This window comes from Chiloscyllium plagiosum, chromosome 19, assembly GCF_004010195.1.
Source record: "Chiloscyllium plagiosum isolate BGI_BamShark_2017 chromosome 19, ASM401019v2, whole genome shotgun sequence".
NCBI lineage: Eukaryota > Metazoa > Chordata > Chondrichthyes > Orectolobiformes > Hemiscylliidae > Chiloscyllium > Chiloscyllium plagiosum.
The window spans coordinates 52599224-52620734 of record NC_057728.1 but is presented as its reverse complement, the minus strand read 5'-3'; the positions used below and the strand labels follow the sequence as shown (position 1 = coordinate 52620734).

The window sequence follows — 21511 nt, the reverse complement described above, 5'->3', positions numbered from 1 at the left end:
TATTGTACTCTATGCTGCTTTCTCCCCACCCCCACCCTCCTCTCATTTATCTCTCCACACTTCAGGCTCTCTGCCTGTGTTCCTGATTAAGGGCTTTTGCCCAAAATGTCGATTTTACTGCTCCTCGGATGCTGCCTGTACTGCTGTGCTTTTCCAGATCTATTCTAATCTAGACTCCGGTTTCCAGCATCTGCAGTCATTGTTTTTACCTAACATCATAGTAAATCTCCTATGCACCCTTTCCAGTGTTTCCACATCCTTTCTATAATGGGACGACCAGAACTATGTGCAATACTCCAAGTGCAGCTGCACCAGAGTTTTTACAGTAGTACCATGACCTCATGGCTCCAAAACTCACATCGTCACCCAATATAAGCCCACAACCTGTACGCCATGTTTCCCACACTGCAAAACTTGCAAAGTGCTATGTGGTATTCTGAGGTGTGATTGTTTTATCACCTAAACAAACCATAACTTCTCAATGGGAACGGAAAGCAGAGATATATTCATAGCCAAAAGTGTCAACAGTCATGTTTGTGGGTCATTTTGCATGATGATGTCACTGTGTTTGACTTAAAGATTTGTTTAACATATTCGTCTTCATTCATTGAGCTGTGGATACAAAGATTTTGTTTTGTGTTATACATATTTTAAGCTCCTAGCATATTCACTGTGCCCAATGTATTTTTAATAAAATTCTTGAAACCAATTTTGATTGTCGATTGTATGTAATTTTTCCAAGAGTCCACAATGATTGGACAATCCCCAACTTGTTCACAGGATACGGGTGAAGAAAGTCCATGCATCTGTAAATGCTGAATATTGGTTTGCAAAAACATGGAGTAGAGAAGGATCTGGTTCATGCTGGTGTCTGCAAGTTTGTGATAAGCCACTTTACTCTTTAGCCACCTCCTCGACCAAGTATTGTTTTTTTGCGAAGATAAAACACCTGGATTGATAATGGAAAAATACCCTGGAAAATATCTCTCCAGCTATCAATAGGATTGCATAGATCAAATGTTTTCTATAAAGCTAGTTACCTTCTGTAATGGTGTGATCTGTGCCTTTCCTGGAATTGGTCATTCTATGGGTTGGAGGAGCCAAACTGCATCATCTGATAACATAATCACTGGGAATCCAGAGCATAATCTCAGACTATAGTCTCTAAAGTGGGACCAACAGATGTCTGGGTAATCTTGGTAACAGTACGAAAGAAGTTGAAGAGCCTTACATACCCATGAGCCACTACATCTTGGCTGAAAGATCAGCAATGGAGAAACTTCTGCCTAAAAGCAAATTACTGCGGATGCTGAAATCTGAAACCAAAAGAGAAAATGCTGGAAAATCTCAGCAGGTCTGGCAGCATCTGTAAGGAGAGGAAAGAGCTGACTTTTCGAGTCTAACTCACCCTTTGTCAAAGCTAAAAAAAGGGAGAAATAGGGAGGTATTTATACCAGGCTGAGAGAAGGTGAGTCATGGCTCCAGAAGCCAAAGGTAGCAAGAAAGAGGTGATAATGACAGTGCATAGAGAGATTATAGGGAGAGGAGCTGTGAGTGACCAAGGCTGAAGCAGATGCTATGTGACAAAATATGGAGGGGGATGGGTGAAGCAGATGCAAAATGGAAAACAGGGGAGAAGGGTAGCAAAGGGGGAAGAGGAGAGGAAAAAGGTGGTGAGAGAGTGGGGAGTGAGAGAAAGAGCAACAATCAAGAAATAAGAGGTACAGAACAGTGAAAAAAATAAAATTACGGAGCAGAATGAAAACGGGTCGAGATGGGATAATCATCTGAAGTTGTTGAATTCAACGTTGAGACTGGCAGGCTGTAACATGCCTAGATGGAAGATGAGATGCTGTTCCTCCAGTTTGCGTGAGAAACTCCTGCCATTGGATCTCCCGTCTGGTTCCATTAACCTCCCCTCCACAATATTGGCAGTACATTTTCTTTCATCAAGATATGGGAAATGCTGCCAAAGCCAACATTCACTGACGATGTGTTTCCCTGAGAATGTGGTTCTTACCTTTTCGTTGATTATTATCTAGTGGTTTGCGACAACCTGCGAAACAATTTCAAGAGAATGTTAAGTGTCACCAATGTTAAGTGGGGTGGAACATTAAGGCCCGATTGGACAGGATGGCAAGTTAGATATTGGATGGAAGGTCTGGATAAAATATTTGCCTTAATTTACAAATCTCTTCATGTTGGAATGGGATAGGATGTAAGACGGGGGCCAGTGGGCTGGGGAAAGTCCGTGAGAAGATTTTTAATTAAGAACAAGGATTTTGAATTGAATCTGATGACTCAAGCACTCACCAAAGTGATGACCAAGACTTGGTGAAGCATAGCATGTAGACACTCGCAACTTTGACCTGTCCATATTTGTGTATCCAGGAGATCCACGGGAGGACGTTGGACAAATCAAAACTGGAAGGAGAGAAAGGATTCAGACGGGTGGAATTGGGACAGAAAGAGATATGGCATTTGAATCTCAACTGTAGACATCCAAGTGCATTTAAATCAGAAAACTATGAGAACCATTAAAAGTTTGCAAGAGGAGAAACGATTTTTAAAAATGGACACATAAAAGGAGATACTAGGAAAGGTTTCCAAAAGCTTGGTTAAAGAGATATGAGTATTTAGTGTCTTAAGACAGAGAGGGAGCAGGTGAGGCAAAGGTTTAAAGAATGAATTCCTGAGATTAGGTCATGGGTAGGTGAAGGCAAGGCTATCAAAGGTAGAACAAAGGGCGGTAAAACTGCACAAAAGGCTGGAATAAGGGGATGAGTGAGTCTAGCTGCAGAAAGTTACAGAAATAGGGAGAGCTGAAATCTTCAGAGGAAGGTAACCATGCAGGCAGTAAAGAAAACAAATAATATGTTGGCCTTCATAATGAAAGGAATAGAGTAAAGGACAGGGTGTCTTGTTGCAATTATAGAAGGTCTTTCCGTGATCACACCTGGATATTAAGTGCAATTTGGTCTCCTTATCTAAGGAAGGATGTTCTGGCTTTGGAGGGGACCAATCAACCACAGCGCCCTGTGGCCCAACATTTCAACTCCCCCTCCCACTTTGCCAAGGACATGGAGGTCCTGGGCCTCCCTCACCACCTCATCTTCCGCCTCGGAACACTTCAACCCAGGGCATCAATGTGGACTTCAACAGTTTCCTCATTTCCCCTTCCCCCACCTCACCCCAGTTCCAAACTTCCAGCTTAGCACTGTCCCCATGACTTGTCCTACCTGCCTATCTTCTTTTCCACCTATCCACTCCACCCTCCTCTCTGACCTATCACCTTCATTCCCTCCCCCACTCACCTATTGTACACCCACCCTCCTCTCACTTATCTCTCCACACTTCAGGCTCTCTGCCTGTATTCCTGATGAAGGGCTTTTGCCTGAAACGTCGATTTTACTGCTTCTCGGATGCTGCCTGAACTGCTGTGCTTTTCCAGCACCACTCTAATCTAGACTTTGGTTTCCAGCATCTGCAGTCATTGTTTTTACCTAGAGAATGCACAAAGGTTTGCCAGACCATTCTAAGGATGTGAAGTAAATCATTTAGGACTGAGATGAGGAGAATGGTGAGCCTATGGAATTTACCACCACAGAAAGCAGTCGAGGTCAGAACATATTCAAGAAGGAATTGGATATAGTCCTTGTGCTAAAGAGATCAAAGGACATATGGGAGAAGTGAGTTAGATGATCAGCCATGTTCATATTGAATGGCATGACAGACTGGAAGGGCTGAATGGCCTACTCCTGCTCCTATTTTCTATGTCTTAGATAGCTACATGTTGACCACTGTGTCAGAATTGGAAATGATTTGAGTTAATACATTTGTGAAGACCACTGTACAATTCAGAACCAGGTGTACCTGATTTCGTTTGACTTGATTTATTATTGTCACATGTACTGAGATATAGTGAAAAGTATTGTTTTGTGTGCTAACCAGACAAATCATTCCTTATATATGTACATCAGGGTAATAGAACAGAATGCAGAATACTATGCTATAGAGTCATAAAGATGTTCAGCACGGAAACAGACACAGAACATTACAGCGCAGTACCGGCCCTTCAGCCCTCAATGTTGTGCCGACCTGTGAAATTAATCTGATGCCCATCTAACCCACACCGTTCCATTATTATCCATTTGTATGTCTAATTCCCATTTAAATGCCTTTAATGTCGGTGAGTCTACTACTGTTGCAGGCAGGCCGTTCCATGCCCCTATTACTCTCTGACTAAATAAACTACCCCTAATATCTGTCCTAAATCTATCACCCCTCAATTTAAAGCTATGTCGCCTCATGTTAGCCTTCACCACCTGAGGAAAAACGCTCTCACTGTCCACCCTATCTAACCCTCTGAATATCTTATTAGTCCCGATTAAGTCACCTCTCCAACAAAAACAACTTCAGTTCCCTCAGTCTTTCCTCATAAGGCCTTCTTTCCATATCTGGCAACATCCTGGTAAACCTCCTCTGAACCCTTTCCAAACCTTCCACATCCTTCCTATAATGCAGTGACCAGAACTGCACACAATACTCCAAGTGCGGCCTTTCCAGTGTAGTACAGCTGAAGCATAACCTCATGGCTCCGAAACTCTATCCCCCTACTAACAAATGCCATTCACATCATATGCCTTCTTAACAACCCTATCAACCTGGGTTGCGATTTTCAGGGATTTCTGTACCTAGACACCGAGATCTTTCTGTTCATCTACACTGCCAAGAATTTTACCATTAGCCTAGTACTCTTTATTCCTGTTACTTCTTCCAAAGTAAACTACCTCATACTTTTTCGCATTAAACTCCATTTGGCACTTGTCGGCCCAGCTCTGCATCTTATCTATGACCCTGTGTAGCCCACAACATCCTTCGGTACTATCCACAACTCTGTCTACCTTAGTGTCATCCACAAATTTACTAACCCATCCTTCTACGCCCACAGCCAGATCATTTATAAAAATGACAAACGGCAGTGGTCCCAAAGCAAATACTTGCGGCACTCCACTAGTAACTGAGCTCCAGGCTGAACATTTCCCATCAACCACCACCCTCTGTCTTCTTTCAGCTAGCCAGTTTCTGGTCCAAACCACTAAATCACCTTCAATTCCGAAACTCCATATTTTATGCAATAGCCTACCATGTGGAACCTTATCGAACGCCTTACTGAAGTCCATATATACCACACCAACCACTTTACCTTCATCCACCTGTTTTGTCACCTTCTTGAAGAACTTAATAAGGTTAGTGAGGCATGACCTACCCTTTACAAAACTGTGTTGACTATTCCTAATCAAATTATTCCTTTCCAGATGATTATCTCTTACAAACTTTTCCAACACCTTACCCACAATCGAAGTAAGGCTTACAGGCCTATAATTACCAGACTTGTCCCGACTCCTCTTCTTAAACAAGGAAACAACATTTGCTATCCTTCAGTCTTCTGGCACTACCCCTGTAGTCAACGATGACATAAAGATCAAAGCCAAAGGCTCGGCAATCTCCTCCCTGGCTTCTCAGAGAATCTGAGGATAAATCCCATCTGGGTCAGGGGTCTTATTTCACATTTTCCAAAATTACTAAAACCTCCTCATTGTCAACCTCAATCCCATCTAATCTAGTGGCTTGTATGTCCATATTCTCACTAACATTGCCCTTTTCAATCTGAATACTTACGAAAAGCCTTCTGAAGACTCTCCGGTCCAACTCGTCCATGCCGACCAGATATCCTGATCTAATCTAGTCCCATTTGTCAGCACTTGGCCCATATCCCTCCAAACCCTTCCTATTCATATACCCATCCAGATGCATTTTTCAATGTTGTAACTGTACCAGCCCCAGCCTATTCAGCCTCTCCCTGTAGCTCAAATCCTCCAATCCTGATTTACAGCTACAGAGAAGGTGCAGAGAAGAAGATATATGAGAGATCCATTCCTAAATGGCATAACAACGGATAAGGAGCTGTTCTTAAGTCTGTTGGTATCTATTTTCAAACTTCTGTATCTTCTAGGCAATGGAAGAGGTGGACGAGAGTATAAACAGGGTGGGAAGGGTCCTTGATTATGTTGGTTACTTTCCCAGTGCAGTGGGAAATTTAGACGGAGTTAATGGATGAAAAGATCATTTGCATGATGGAGTGGACTGTGTTCACCACTCTCTGTAGTTTCTGTTCTGGGCAGAGAGTTGTCATGCCACACTGTAATGCATCCGGATAGGATGCTTTCTATTGTGCATCCATAAAAATTCTGTGACGATCGACTTGACACGGACATTTTTTACAAACCCACCGACTCCCACAGCGACCTGGATTACACCTCTTCCCACCCGACCTCCTGCAAAAATGCCATCCCGTATTCCCAATTCCTCTGTCTCCGCCGAATCTGCTCCCAGGAGGACCAGTCCCACCACAGAACACACCATAGGGCCTCCTTCTTTAGGAACCGCAATTTCCTTTCCACGTGGTTAAAGATGCCCTCCAACGAATCTCGTCCACACCCCATCCCTCCGCCCTCAAACCCCACCCCTCCAACCGTAACAAGGACTGAACCCCCCTGGTGCTCACCTTCCACCCTACCAACCTTCGCATAAACCACGTCATTTCCGCCACCTCCAAATGGACCCCACCACCAGGAATATATTTCCCTCCCCACCCATTTCCGCTTTCCGCAAAGACTGTTCCCTCCATGACTACCTGGTCAGTTCCACGTCCCCCAACAACCTACCCTCCCATCCTGGCACCCTCCCCTGCCACTACCGGAATTGCAAAACCTGCGCTCACACCTCCTCCCTCACCTCCATCCAAGGCCCCAAAGGAGCCTTCCACATCCATCAAAGTTTTACCTGCACATCCACTAATATCATTTATTATAGCCATTGCTCCCGATGTGGTGTCCTCTACATTGGGGAAATTGGACGCCTCCTAGCACAGCACTTTAGAGAACATCTCCGGGACACCCGCACCAATCAACCACACTGCCCTGTGGCCCAACATTTCAACTCCCCCTCCCACTCTGCCGAGGACATGGAGGTCCTGGGCCTCCTTCACCGCCGCTCCCTCACCACCAGACGCCTGGAGGAAGAACGCCTCATCTTCCGCCTCGGAACACTTCAACCCCAGGGCAACAATGTGGACTTCAACAGTTTCCTCACCTATTGTACTCTGCTACATTCCCACTCCCACCCCCCTCTCATTTATCTCTCTACTCTGCAGGCACCCTGCCTCTATTCCTGATAAAGGGGTTTTGCCTGAAACGTCGATTTTCCTGCTCCTCGGATGCTGCCTGATCTGCTGTGCTTTTCCAGCACCACTCTAATCTAGACTCTGGTTTCCAGAATCTGCAGTCCCTCTTTTTACCTAGTTTAGTAGACCCTCAGACCACAGAGAGATTAAGGGAAGGAGTCGGTGACTAAGGAACAGAGTTGTGGCAGGGCTGTGAGGAGCAAACTTTAAATAGAGAAAAATGCAGTTCATCTAAATCTGAACACTCTACAGGAATAGTGGATGGTGTAATATTTGTTTGAAAAATCCCTCTGCATTATCTTGTTCTTATGCTGCTACTGCTACCTGCATATTAAGATACCTGTCTAGTTTATCTTAGGCTATACATTTCTGCAGATTACTTGCTCCTTATCTCTATAGAAGGTTCTTGAACTCTTTACTTACTGTATCACTGCTTTAAGCACCTCTCTACATCCTTGGTTTTTAAACAGCTTTCTAGTGTGGTGGCTAAGTTATTTCTCTCTCTCTCTCTCTCTCTTCACATGCTCATTTTAGACTTTGTCTTGTCTCTTACTGATGTTAGTGTCATTGATCAGTTAGATCACCGTGACCTGCATGAGTCTCATTATGCCGCCATTGTCATTACCCAAATGATGTCACGTAGATCAATGATGACGCTGATGGATCTCCTGTCTCCTGAATACTGTGTGAGGATTTTGAAGCAAGCTGCATGTAAAGAGGCACAGAGAGGTAAATTCTGTACCAGAACTTGATATAATAGATCACTGCTCCATTGTATTGAACACTGGGTTTTCTAAGGGGTTGTAGACAGTTTTGGAACAAGCATTGACTCTAGATTACTTACAGTGTGGAAACAAGCCCTTCGGCCCAACAAGTCCACACCGACCCGCCAAAGCGCAACCCACCCATACCCCTACATTTACCCCTTACCTAACACTACGGGCAATTTAGCATGGCCAATTCACCTGACCTGCACATCTTTGGACAGTGGGAGGAAACCGGAGCCCCCGGAGGAAACCCACGCAGACACGGGGAGAACGTGCAAACTCCACACAGTCAGTCGCCTGAGTCGGGAATTGAACCCGGGTCTCAGGCGCTGTGAGGCAGCAGTGCTAACCACTGTGCCACCGTGCCGCCCAGAAAAAAAACCCATCTGCTCTCTCAATGTAATGTAGAGAAGACTTGCAGTTGAACTCTGTGCTGTTGGTGTCTTTCTCTCCCTGGAGCTCCGGTATTTCCTATGCAATAAACTCTGTCATTGAACACCGATTCTGACACTGACACTGGTGATTTTCCCCACAACAGGGAAATTCACTGAATCCCAGCTCTAGGATTTGCTCTAATCAGCTCCGGAAACTCCTAAAACAGCAGTTTCTTAGAGACCCGGGTTCTGAGATCAGTGAATGTGTACAGCTCATATTGAAGGATTGGCTGAATTAGCCTGTCCACTCCACACATAGTAACAGGAGAGCATTATAATGCGTTGGTTTGATGGGTTGGTTTATGAGATATAGCCTTCAACAGTTGTTTATAAACTTTGTTGGTTAATTTTAGTGTCTGTACCTTTATTTTCAATTGTGTTCTGACGTTCCAAGACGGAATGAAATATTATAATCCAAAAAGTCACAGTCTGTCACCCATGTGTTCTCAGAACTCACCTTGTTTCCGTGCTTGTTTAACTTTCTCTGAAATGTAACAAAAAAAGGTTTGATCCAGGGCTTACAGTAACCAGAATGACTCTTGTCCTACTCTTACTCCCAGAATGACTGGGGCCCAAACCCACCCAGCACCAGCTTTATAGCAGAGCCCTAAACGAGTATTTTGCATCAATATTTACTGTGGAAAAGGACATGGAAGACATAGAATGTAGGGAAATAGATGATGACATCTTCAAAAATGCCCAATTACAGAGGAGGAAGTGCTGGATGTCTTGAAACGGTTAAAGGTGGATAAATCCCCAGGACCTGATCAGGTGTACCCGAGAACTCTGTGGGAAGCTACAGAAGTGATTGCTGGGCCTCTTGCTGAGATATTTGTATCATCGATAGTCACAGGTGAGGCGCTGGAAGACTGGAGGTTGGCAACATGGTACCACTGTTTAAGAAGGGTGATAAGGACAAGCCAGGGAACTATAGACCAGTGAGCCTGACGTCGGTGGTAGGCAAGTTGTTGGAGGGAATCCTGAGGGACAAGATGTACATGTATTTGGAAAGGCAAGGACTGATTAGTGATAGTCAACATGGGAAATCATGTCTCTCAAACTTGATTGAATTTTTTGAAGAAGTAATAAAGAGGATTGATGAGGGCAGAGCAGTAGATGTGATCTTTATGGACGTCAGTAAGGAGTTCAACAAGGTTCCTCATGGTTAACAAGGTTAGATCTCACGGAATACAGGGAGAACTAGCCATTTGGATACAGAACTGGCTCAAAGGTAGAAGGGTGGTGGTGCAGGGTTGTTTTTCAGACTGGAGACCTGTGACCAGTGCTGGGTCCACTACTTTTCATCATTTATATAAATGATTTGGATGTGAGCATAGGAGGTACAGTTTGTAAGTTTGCGGATGACACCAAAATTGGAGGTGTAGTGGACAGCGAAGAGGGTTACCTCAGATTACAACAGGATCTTGACCAGATGGGCCAATGGGCTGAAAAGTGGCAGATGGAGTTTAATTCAGATAAATGCAAGGTGCTGCATTTTGGGAAAGCAAATCTTAGCAGGGCTTATACACTTAATGGTAAGATCCTAGGAAGTGTTGCTGAACAAAAAGACCTTGGAGTGCAGGTTCATAGCTCCTTGAAAGTGGAGTCACAGGTAGATAGGATAGTAAAGAAGGTGTTTGGTATGCTTTCCTTTATCAGTCAGAGTATTGAGTACAGGAGTTGGAAGGTCATGTTGCGTCTGTACAGGATATTGGTTAGACCACTGTTGGAATATTACATGCAGTTCTGGTCTCCTTCCTATCGGAAAGATGTTGTGAAACTTGAAAGGGTTCAGAAAAGATTTATAAGGATGTTGCCAGGGTTGGAGTGTTTGAGCTATAGGGAGAGGCTGAACAGGCTGGGACTGTTTTCCCTGGAGCGTTGGAGGTTGAGGGATGACCTTATAGAGGTTTACAAAATTACGAGGGGCATGCATAGGGTAAATAGGCAAAGTCTTTTCCCTGAGGTGGGAGAGTCCAGAACTAGAGGGCATAGGTTTAGGGTGAGAGGGGAAAGATAGAAAAGAGACCTAAGGGGCAACATTTTCACACAGAGAGTGGTATGTGTATGGAATGAACTACCAGACGAAGTGGTGGAGGCTGGTACAATTGCAACATTTAAGAGGCATTTGGATGGGTATATGAATAGGCAGGGTTTGGAGGGATATGGGCCGGGTGCTGGTATTTGGGACTAGATTGCATTGGGAATCTGGTCGGCATGGACGGGTTGGAGCGAAGGGTCTGTTTCCATGCTGTACATCTCTATGACTCTATAAGATCCCATGCTGTCATGGTCCAGCAGTGGAGTTCTCCTAATATCTAGGTAAATATTTATTCCTCAACCAAACACATTATCTGAATGTTATTACACAGCTGTTTGTGGGAGCTTGCTGTGCAGACACGTCTTAATTACATGTCACATTTCTTGTGCTGGGACAGAGATATTTCAAATTGGTTCTAAAGGTTTTGAAACCTTGCATGACCAGGAAAGAGTCTAAATAATTTCTAATTAACCTGTTCAGAGATAACTTGCTTGTTTATAAAATCATGAGGGGCATGGGAAGGGTATATAGTCAAGGTCCTGTCCCCAGGGGAGAGACGTCCAAAGCTAGAGGGCATAGGTTTAAGGTGGGAGGGGAAGATTTAAAAAGGGACATCAGGGCAACTTTTTCACATAGAGGCTGGTTTGTGTATGGAATGAGTTGCCAGAGGAAATGGTAGAGGCTGGTACAATTGCATTTAGAACATAGAACATTACAGCGCAGTACAGGCCCTTCGGCTCTCAATGTTGTGCCGAGCTGTGGAACCAATCTGAAGCCTATCTATCCTACAAAATTCCATTTTCATCCATATGTTTATTCAATGACCATTCAAATGCCTTTAAAGTTGGTATGAGTTGAAAACTGTGGTGCTGGAAAAGCGCAGCAGGCCAGGCAGCATCCGAGGAGCAGGAGAATGAACATTTCGGGCATAAACCCTTCTTCAGGAATGAGGCTGGTGTGCTAAGCGGGCTGAGTTAAAAGGTGTAGTGGGGGGAATATTTGGGGAGGGACGCTGGGAATATGATAGGTGGAAGGAGGTGAGGGTGAGGGTGATAGGCCGGAGAAGGGGTGGGAAGGGAGAGGTCGGGAAAAAGATTGCAGGTCAAGAGGGCGGTGCTGAATCCGAGGGTTGGGACTGAGATAAGGTGGGGGAGGGGAAATGAGGAAGCTGGAGAAGTCTACATTCATCTCGTGGTGGATGTTCAGGTAAATTTCTGTCAGAGGTGGAAGGATCCTTTGGGCCCTTGGATGAAGGTGAGAGGGGAGGTGTGAGTGCAGGTTTTGCATTTCCTGCGGTGGCAGGGGTAGGTGCCAGGAGCGTGGTGTAGGCTGGTGGGGGGAATGGATCTGACAAGAGAGTCGCAGAAGGAATGGTCTCTACAGAATGCTAATAGGGGTGGGCAGGGAAATATATCCCTGGCGGTGGGGTCTATTTGTAGGTGACAGAAGTGGTGGAAGATAATGCTATGTGTACAAAGGTTGGTGGGGTGGAAAATGAGGACCAGGTGGTTCTGTCCTTGTTGCATTGAGAGGAGTGGGGTTCAAGGGTGGAGGTGCAGGAAGTGGAAGAGATTTGCTGGAGGGCATCATTGACCACGTCGGAGGAGAAATTGCGATCTTTGAAGAAGGAGGCCATCTGGGTTGTTCGGTATTGGAACTGGTCCTCCTGGGAGCAGATGCGGCGGAGGCAAAGGAATTGGGAATATGGGATGGCATTTTTACAGGGGGCAGGGTGGGAGGAGGTGTAGTCTAGGTAGCTGTGGGAGTCGGTCGGTTTGTAGTAAATGTCTGTGGTGAGTCGGTTGCCTGAGATAGAAATGGAGAGGTCTAGGAAGGGGAGGGAGGAATCTGAGATGGTCCAGGTAAATTTGAGGTCAGGGTGGAAGGTGTTAGTAAAGTGGATGAACTGTTCAACCTCTTCGTGGGAGCACGAGGTAGTGCCAATACAATTATCGATTGTAGCGGAGGAAAAGGTGGGGCGTGGTGCCAGTGTAGCTGCGGAAGATGGACTGTTCCACATATCCGACAAAGAGGCAGGCATAGCTGGGGCCCATGGCTTAAAGTTGGTAAGTCTACTACTGTTGCAGGCAGTGCATTTCACACCACCACTACTCTCTGAGTAAAGAAAGTACCTCTGACATCTGTCCTATATCTATCACCCCTCGATTTAAAGCTATGTCCCTTCATGCTAACCATTGCTATCATAGGAAAAAGGCTCTCTCTGTCCACCCTATCTCAGCCTTGATTATCTTGTATGTCTCAATTAAGTTACCTCTCAACTTTCTTCTCTCTAACGAAAACAGCCTCAGTTCCCTTAGCCTTTCATCGTAAGGCCTTCGCTCTATTCCAGGCAACATCCTAGTAAATCTCCTCTGAACCCTTTCCAAAGCTTCCACGTCCTTCCTATAATGCGGTGACCAGAACTGTACGCAATACTCCAGGTGCGGCCGCACCAGAGTTTTGTACAGCTGCAGCATGGCCTCGAGGCTCCGAAACCCAATTCCTCTACAATAAAAGCTAACACACCATATGTGTTGATAGGGTTCTTAACAACCCTATGAACTTGGGTGGCAACTTTCAAGGATCTATGTACATGGACACCAAGATCTCTCTGCTCATCTACACTACCAAGAATCTTACCATTAGCCCAGTACTCTTTATTCCTGTTACTCCTTCCAAAATGAATCACCTCACACTTTTCCACCTTAAACTCCATTTGCCACCTCTCAGCCCATCTCTGCAGCTCATCTATGGCCCTCTGTAACCTGCAACATCCTTCGGCACTATCCACAACTTCACCGACCTTAGTGTCATCTGCAAATTTACTAACCCATCCTTCTATGCCCTCATCTAGGTCATTTATAAAAATAACAAATAGCAGTGGCCCCTAAAACAGATCCTTGTGGTGCACCACTAGTAACTGAACTCCAGGATGAACATTTCCCATCAACCACCAGCCTCTGTCTTCTTTCAGCTAGCCGACTTCTGATCCAAACCGCTAAGTCACCCACAATCCCATGCCTCCATATGTTGTGCAATAGCCTACTGTGGGGAACCTTATCAAACGCCTTACTGAAATCAATATACACCACATCAACCACTTTACCCTCATCCATCTGTTTGGTCACCATCTCAAAGAAGTCAATAAAGTTTGTGAGGCACAATCTACCCTTCACAAAACCATGTTGACTATCCCTAATCAACTTATTCCTCTCTAGATGATTATAAATCCTATCTCTTATAACTTTTTCCAACACTTTAAAAGGCATCTGGATGGTTACATGAATAGGAAAGGTTTAGAGGGATATGGGCCAAATGCTGGCAAATGGGACTAGATTAGGTTAGGATATCTGGTCAGCATGGATGAGTTAGACCGAAGGGTCTGTTTCCGTGTTGTACATCTCTATGACTCTACAACATTACACACCTCTGGAGCAGATGGGATTTGAACCTGGGCCTCTTGGTTCAGCGATAGGGACTGTACTACAAGAGCCCCTCAGGGAAGATTCTATAACACATTTGCCTTCTTTTGTTCAAAAAGGAACTGCCTTCTTGAGGAATGTATTCACTGATCAATGAACATACAAAAAGCTTGGGGTGGCACAGTGGCTCAGTGGTTAGCACTGCTGCCCCACAGCACCAGAGACCTGGGCTCGATTCCAGCCTCAGGTGACTGTCTGTGTGGAGTTTGCATGTTCTTCCTGTGTTTGAGTTTCCTTCCAGTGCTCTGGTATCCTCCCATAATCCAAAGATGTGCAGGTTAGGTGACTTGGCCATGCTAAATTGCCCATAGTGTTCAGGGATGTGTAGGTGAGGTGCACTAGTCAGGGTAAAACGTTGGGTAATGAATCTGGGAGGGATACTCTTCGGAGTGTTGGTGTGGACTTGTTGGGCCAGTGTTTCCACACGGTAAGGATTCAAATTCTAAAACCCTGTGAGTTATTTTTAACCTGATTGTAGAAAAGACAAAGGTGACTTAATTGAAACATATAAGATCCTGAGGAGGTTTGCTTGGATAGATCTGGAAAGGAAGTTTCCTCTTGTGGAAGAATCTAAAACTAAGTGTCATAGTTTACAAACAAGGGGTTTCTCATTTAAGATAGAGATGAAAAAAATTCTCTCAGAGTGTTGAGTTTTTGGATTTCTCTGCTTCAAAAGATACAGGATCTTTGAATATTTTTAAAACAGAGGTAGATAGATTGTTGATAATTAGGAGATAATCGGAAATAAAGCTGAAGTTGAAATCTGATCATTCGTGATCTTATTGAACAGCAGAGCAGATACAAGTGGCTGATCAGAGTTGAGAGTGTGGGTGCTGGAAAAGCACAGCAGGTCAGGCAGCATCCGAGAAGTAGGAGAATTGACATTTTGAGCATTCCTGATGAATGACTTATGCCCGATACATTGATTCTCCTGCTTCTTGGATGCTGCCTGACCTGCTGTGCTTTTCTAGCGTCACTCTAATCTTGACTCTGATCTCCAACATCTGCAGTCCTCACTTTCTCCTACAAGTGGCTGATTAGCCTGCCCTTTGTTTGTGTGCTTGTATGATTATATTGTGTTGTATTTCCATCAAATTTATGTAATTGTGCTATGGATAAGATAAACCAAAGGAAATGTTTCGGTTATCACCAACAATGTTTCTTCAAACCTTTTACTAATAACTGAAACTTCACAAATCCCAGTGCAGGGACCTATTCTCCAATGAAAATCAATAGGCTCATAATTACCAAAGAAGCCCACAATCAGTCTTTTATCTCTTCTTCCAATAAGACTTGCTGAAAACTGGATTCACTCATTGAAATAGCCCAAGTGTACTGGTCTAAGCCTTTAACAGCTTCTTCTGACCAGTGACGACGAGCATCGAAAAGGACAAGGACAAGCCATTGCCACTGGCAAGGTCCCTTCCAAATCATGCGCCATCCTGACTTGAAACTATAGCACAGTCCCTTTTTTTTTACAGCACAGTGGCAGTGTCCCTACATCTGAACCAGGAGACCTTGGTTCAAGTCCCACCTGCTCCTGGGATATATAATAACATCTCCGAGCAGGTTGATAAGAAAATATCTCCTTGAAAACTACAGTTCCTATGTTGTTGGAGCTATACTGGCATTCCCTCATTGTTGCTGAGTTAAGATCCTGGAACCCCCTAACAGGATTGTAGGTATCCCTATAACCCAAGGACTGCAGCATTCCAAGTTGGCAACTCACAATAATCTTCTCAACTGCAGCCAGTGATGGACAATAAATACTAGTTCAGCCAGTGATTCTGGTTTTGCATCAATGAATCAGACAAAAACATGTCACATGGGGCTGCACAGTTGCTCAGTGGTTAGCACTACTGTCTCACAGCACCAGGGACCCGGGTTTGATTCCAGCCTCGAGTGACTATCTGTGTGGAGTTTGCACATTCTCCCCGTGTCTGCGTGGGCATCCTCCGGGTGCTCCAGTTTCCTCCCACAGTCCAAAGATGTGCACTTACTGATGAATTGGCAACGCTAAATTGTCCATAATGTTCAGGGATGTGTAGGTTAGTGCATTTGTCAGAGGTAAATGTCGAGTAATAGGGTAGGGGATTTGGGTTTGGGTGGGATAATGTTCAGAGGGTCAGGGTGGACTTGCTGGGCTAAATGGCCTCTTTCCACACTGTAGGGATTCCATGAAAGTCATAACCTCTGCAAAATGTCTGAAGTAAACCCTCAAAACCCTGTCACAAATTGGAATATTTCCTCAAAAGATCAGCCTTTTTTTTCGATCTACTTGTCAGTGAAAAAAAACATGTACATTTTCCCCATTAAAAGCATGTTCTACTCCTAATTCAGAATACCTGTGGAGAAAGCATCATAGCTGGTTGCTGATACAACAACCTGAGTGAAATGATCCTGACAATCAGCAATCCACCACATAGACAATTCAAAATTCAAAGGTTTGACCACCAAAGGGCTGCATTCTAAAGGTGGTCTACAGAAATATAAGATTTGGAGATGCTGGTGTTGGACTGGTGTGTACAAAGTTTAAAAATTACACAACACCAGGTTATAGTCCAACAGGTTCATTTGGAAGCACTAGCTTTTGAGCGCTGCTCTTTCATCAGGTGGTTGTGGAGTATAAGATTGTAAGACACAGGTCTTACAATCTGTGTCTTACAATCTTATATTCCACAACCACCTGATGAAGGAGCAGAGCTCCGAAAGCTAGTGCTTCCAAATAAACCTGTTGGACTATAACCTGGTGTTGTGTGATTTTTAACTTTGTACAGAAATATATGTTTGTGTATTAACTGATACCCAAGTACTCAAGTGGAAAATGGATACTGCATAAATTCAACCTCGAATCATGAGGCTAAAGCCATGTCTTGTGGTAATAAGGTACTGCATTCTGTTCCCAACTTTACGATTGTGTGGCTGGCTCAATTTCCAACTATTAGTCATTTTTAATTCCTATGAACAAATTCCCAGGAAAGGATTTAGTTTTTTTTTTGAGTAATGTACCTTGTGGGCATTACTCAAAATGAGTTAAGGAGCTTTCAAGAAAAGTCTACCCAGAGTCAAGTGAAGTATTTGTTGTTTTAAGCGCCTGGGAAAGTGGTGAATCCTGCTCCAGGATGTTGATTAATGTTAGTTTTCCACAGCTCCCTCTTCTGGGTGTTCACTTTGTAGAGAGGCGCATGGTGTAGCAGAAGGTGGAAGCCAAATATTCCAGCATCCACAGTATTTTGCTTTTATGCCATGGAATTAGATCATTGAATCAGAGAATCATATAGTATAGAAGAGGTCGTTTGGCCCATCAAGCTTGTACCATCCATCTTAGTTGATCAGTGACTTAATTATATCTGCCAGCCATGGTTCTGTAGTCCTTAGTATAATTGAATAAAAACAATTGATCAATCTCAGCTTTTATATTCTGCTAAATTCTGCGATCACTTCAGCATTATCTCTTTCCTTCACTGAAGCTCCAAAAAGGCAGAGAGGATGTGGAAGAGTGGGGAAAGGAGGGAAACTTTTTTTATTCCTTCATGGAATGCGATTGTCTCTGGCTAGGTCAGCTATAATTGCCCAGAAGGCAGTTAGGAGTCAACCACATTGCTCTGGGTCTGGAGTCACATTTAGTTCCACAAAGGGTGGAAGGAGGTAATGCAGAGGAAAACAAGGATAATTTTCAAAAGACTTCCAACGTCACCTGCCAACTCCTTCTTTTCCAGAAAGATTAACCTGAAAGGGGCAAGCAAGTCAAAGTCTAATCTTAAAGCACAGAAGCATTGTGGCTGCACTGAGTGCTGGCAGTCATTGTAAACATAGCTTTGATGTGCTGAAATTTGACTACTGTTTAGATTTCATTCTGGAACCCTTTCAATATAGTAAATTAGTCATCCTGACATTGTGTCTGAAAAAAAGAGACTTGTTTTTGAAGATTTTCATATTGATAACCAGAACAAAATCACAAGGATAGTAAATCTCAAAGGTAACAGTGGACTGATTGGTTGGCAAGTCAACTCTAATTTGTTGAGGTATCACCATTGAGAGTGCACCAGGGGAGCTATTGCCCCCAGTGCATTGATATAATTCAAAAGAAAGTTGTCCTTTTTGCAGGTGGAGCATAGGTCCTTGCCTATGAACATTAGTAGCTTCATTCAGTTGAGTGCAGGTGAAACAGAAGGAACACGCTTGGTAAGACCGCACCTCGCAAAGGAAGGTGGACATCTAGAACTGTCTGTTAAAATCCTGCTGAGGCTCATGTTGAAGTCAGAATATAAAAGCTGAGACTGATCAATTGTTTTTATTCAATTATACTAAGGACTACAGAACCATGGCAGGCAGATATAATTAAGACACTGATTAACTAAGATGGATGTTACAAGCTTGATGAGCCAAATGACCTCTCCTATACTACATAATTCTCTGATTGAATGATCTAATTCCATGGCATAAAAGCAAAATACTGTGGATGCTGGAAATCCTCAGCATGTCGGACTGCATTTCCCATGGCTAACCCATCTAGTCTGCACCATACTGGACACTATGGGCAATTTAGCATGGCCAGTCCACACCTGTCCATCTGTGGATTGTGGGAGGAAGCCAGAGCACCAGGAGTTTCGATGGAGAGGAATTTGTTAAGTGTGCACAAGACAATTTTCTGATTCAGTATGTGGATGTACCTACTAGAGAAGGTGCAAAACGTGACCTGCTCTTGGGAAATAAGGCAGGGCAGGTGACTGAGGGTGTCAGTGGGGTAGCACTTTGGGGCCAACGACAATAATTCTATTAAATTTAAAATAATGATGGAAAGGGATAGATCAGATCTAAAAGTTGAAGTTCTAAATTGGAGAAAGGCTGATTTTGACGGTATTAGGCAAGAACTTTCGAAAGCAGATTGGGGGCCGATGTTCGCAGGTAAAGGGACGGCTGGAAAATGGGAAGCCTTCAGAAATGAGATAACGAGTGTCCAGAGACAGTATATTTCTGTTAGGGTGAAAGGAAAGGCTAGTAGGTATAGGGAATGCTGGATGACGAAAGAAATTGAGGGTTTGGCTAAGAAAAAGAAGGAATCATATGTCAGGGAAAGACAGGATAGATCGAGTGAATCCTTAGAAGAGTATAAAGAAAGTAGGAGTATACTTAAGAGGGAAATCAGGAGGGCAAAAATGGGACATGAGATACCTTTGGCAAATAGAATTAAGGAGAACCCAAAGAGGTTTTACAAATACATTAAGGACAAAAGGGTAACTAGGGAGAAAAAAGGGCCCTTCAAAGATCAGCAAGGTGGCCTTGTGTGGAGCCACAGAAAATGGGGGAGATACTAAATGAGTATTTTGCATCAGTATTTACTGTGGAAAAGGATATGGAACATATAGACTGAGGGGAAATAGATGGTGACATCTTGCAAAATGTCCATAATAGCAAGGAGGAAGTGCTGGATGTCTTGAAACGGGTAAAGGTGGATACATCCCCAGGACCTGGTCAGGTGTACCCGAGAACTCTGTGGGACGCTAGAGACGTGATTGCTGGGCCTCTTGCTGAGATATTTGTATCATAGATAGTCACAGGTGAGGTGCTGGAAGACTGGAGGTTGGCTAACATGTTGCCACTGTTTAAGAAGGGTGGTAAGGACAAGCCAGGGAACTATAGACCAGTGAGCCTGACGTCAGTGGTGGGTAAGTTGTTGGAGGGAATCTTGAGGGACAGGATGTACGTGTATTTGGAAAGGCAAGGACTGATTCGGAATAGTCAACATGGCTTTGTGCGTGGGAAATCATGTCTCACAAACTCGATTGAATTTTTTGAGGAAGTAACAAAGAGAATTGATGAGGGCAGACCAGTAGGTGTGATCTATATGGACTTCAGTAAGGCATTCGACAAGGCTCTCCATGGAAGACTGATTAGCAAGGTTAGATCTCACGGAATACAGGGAGAACTAGCCATTTGGATACAAAACTGGCTCAAAGGTAGAAGACAGAGGGTGGTAGTGGAGGGTTGTTTTTCAGACTGGAGGCCTGTGACCAGTGGAGTGCCACAAGGATTGGTGCTGGGTCCTCTACTTTTTGTCATTTAAATAAATGATTTGGATGCGAGCATAAGAGGTACAGTTAGTAAGTTTGCAGATGACACCAAAATTGGAGGTGTAGTGGGCAGCGAAGAGGGTTATCTCAGATTACAACAGGATCTTGATCAGATGGGCCAATGGGCTGAGAAGTGGCAGATGGAGTTTAATTCAGATAAATGTGAAGTGCTGCATTTTGGGAAAGCATATCTTAGCAGGACTTATACACTTAATGATAAGATCCTGGGGAGTGTTGCTGAACAAAAAGACCTTGGAGTGAGGTTTATAGCTCCTTGAAAGTGGAGTCGCAGGTAGATAGGATAGTGAAGAAGGCTTTTGGTATGCTTTCCTTTACTGGTCAGAGTATTGAGTACAGGAGTTGGGAGGTCATGTTGCGGCTGTACAGGACATTGGTTAGGCCACTGTTGGAATATTGCATGCAATTCTGGTCTCCTTCCTATCGGAAAGATGTTGTGAAACTTGAAAGGGTTCAGAAAAGATTTACAAGGATGTTGCCAGGGTTGGAGCATCTGAGCCACTGGGAGAGGCTGAACAGGCTGGTGCAGCTTTCCCTGGAGCGTCAGAGGCTGAGGGGTGACCTTATAGAGGTTTACAAAATTATGAGGGGCATGGATAGGGTAAATAGGCAAAGCGTTTTTCCTGAGGTTGGTGAGTCCAGAACTAGAGGGCATAGGTTTAGGGTGAGAAGGGAAAGATATAAAAGAGACCTAAGGGGCAACGTTTTCACACAGAGGGTGGTATGTGTATGGAATGAGCTGCCAGAGGAAGTGGTGGAGGCTGGTACAATTGCAACATTTAAGAGGCATTTGGATGTGTATATGAATAGGAAGGGTTTGGAGGGATATGGGCCAGGTGCTGGCAGGTGGGATGAGATTGGCTTGGGAATCTGGTTGGTATGAACAGGTTGGACCTAAAAGTCTGTTTCTATGCTGTACATCTCTATGACTCTATGAATCCCATGCAGGCACAGGGAGAATGTGAAAACACCACACAGACAGTCGCCTGAGGGTAGAATTGAACCTGGGTCCCAAGTGCTGTGAGGCAGCAGTGCTAACACTGAGCCACTGTACTATCCCAATCATGCATAGTTTGCAAGTATTGCTGGCTGGGACAGCATTTATTGTCCTTCCCTAGTTGTCCTGGAGATGGGGGTCATAAGCTGACTTCTTGAAGTGCTGCAGTTCATCTGATGCAGGTTGACACGCGCGCACACACACACACACACACACACACACAAACACACACCATCAATGTATCCTGCCTGCAGTGCATCAGGATTGCAAGGCAGGCAGCTTCTCAGTCTGTCAGCTGGTCATTGACTTTCCTTCTGGTGTGGGAATGGAGTGAGCAGGCTCCACACCAACCAATCCAATCCATGCAATCTTCCATGCATTGAGGAAGAGGAGGTGATGGTCTAGTGGCATTATTTGCTAGGCCATTAATCCACCATCCCAGGTCATGTTCT

At 44.3% G+C, this 21511-nt stretch overlaps 1 protein-coding gene across 1 annotated transcript in view; it reads left to right on the top strand.

Moving 5' to 3' along the window:
• The window catches only part of kitlga (kit ligand a), a 170358-nt gene extending 162394 nt beyond the window's left edge, over nt 1-7964 (top strand). The window contains exon 10 of the mRNA XM_043709895.1: nt 7890-7964. The gene's annotated coding sequence lies outside the window, so the exon portion shown is untranslated. The remainder of the gene's footprint in view (nt 1-7889) is intronic.
• The last annotated feature ends 13547 nt before the right edge of the window (nt 7965-21511 follow it).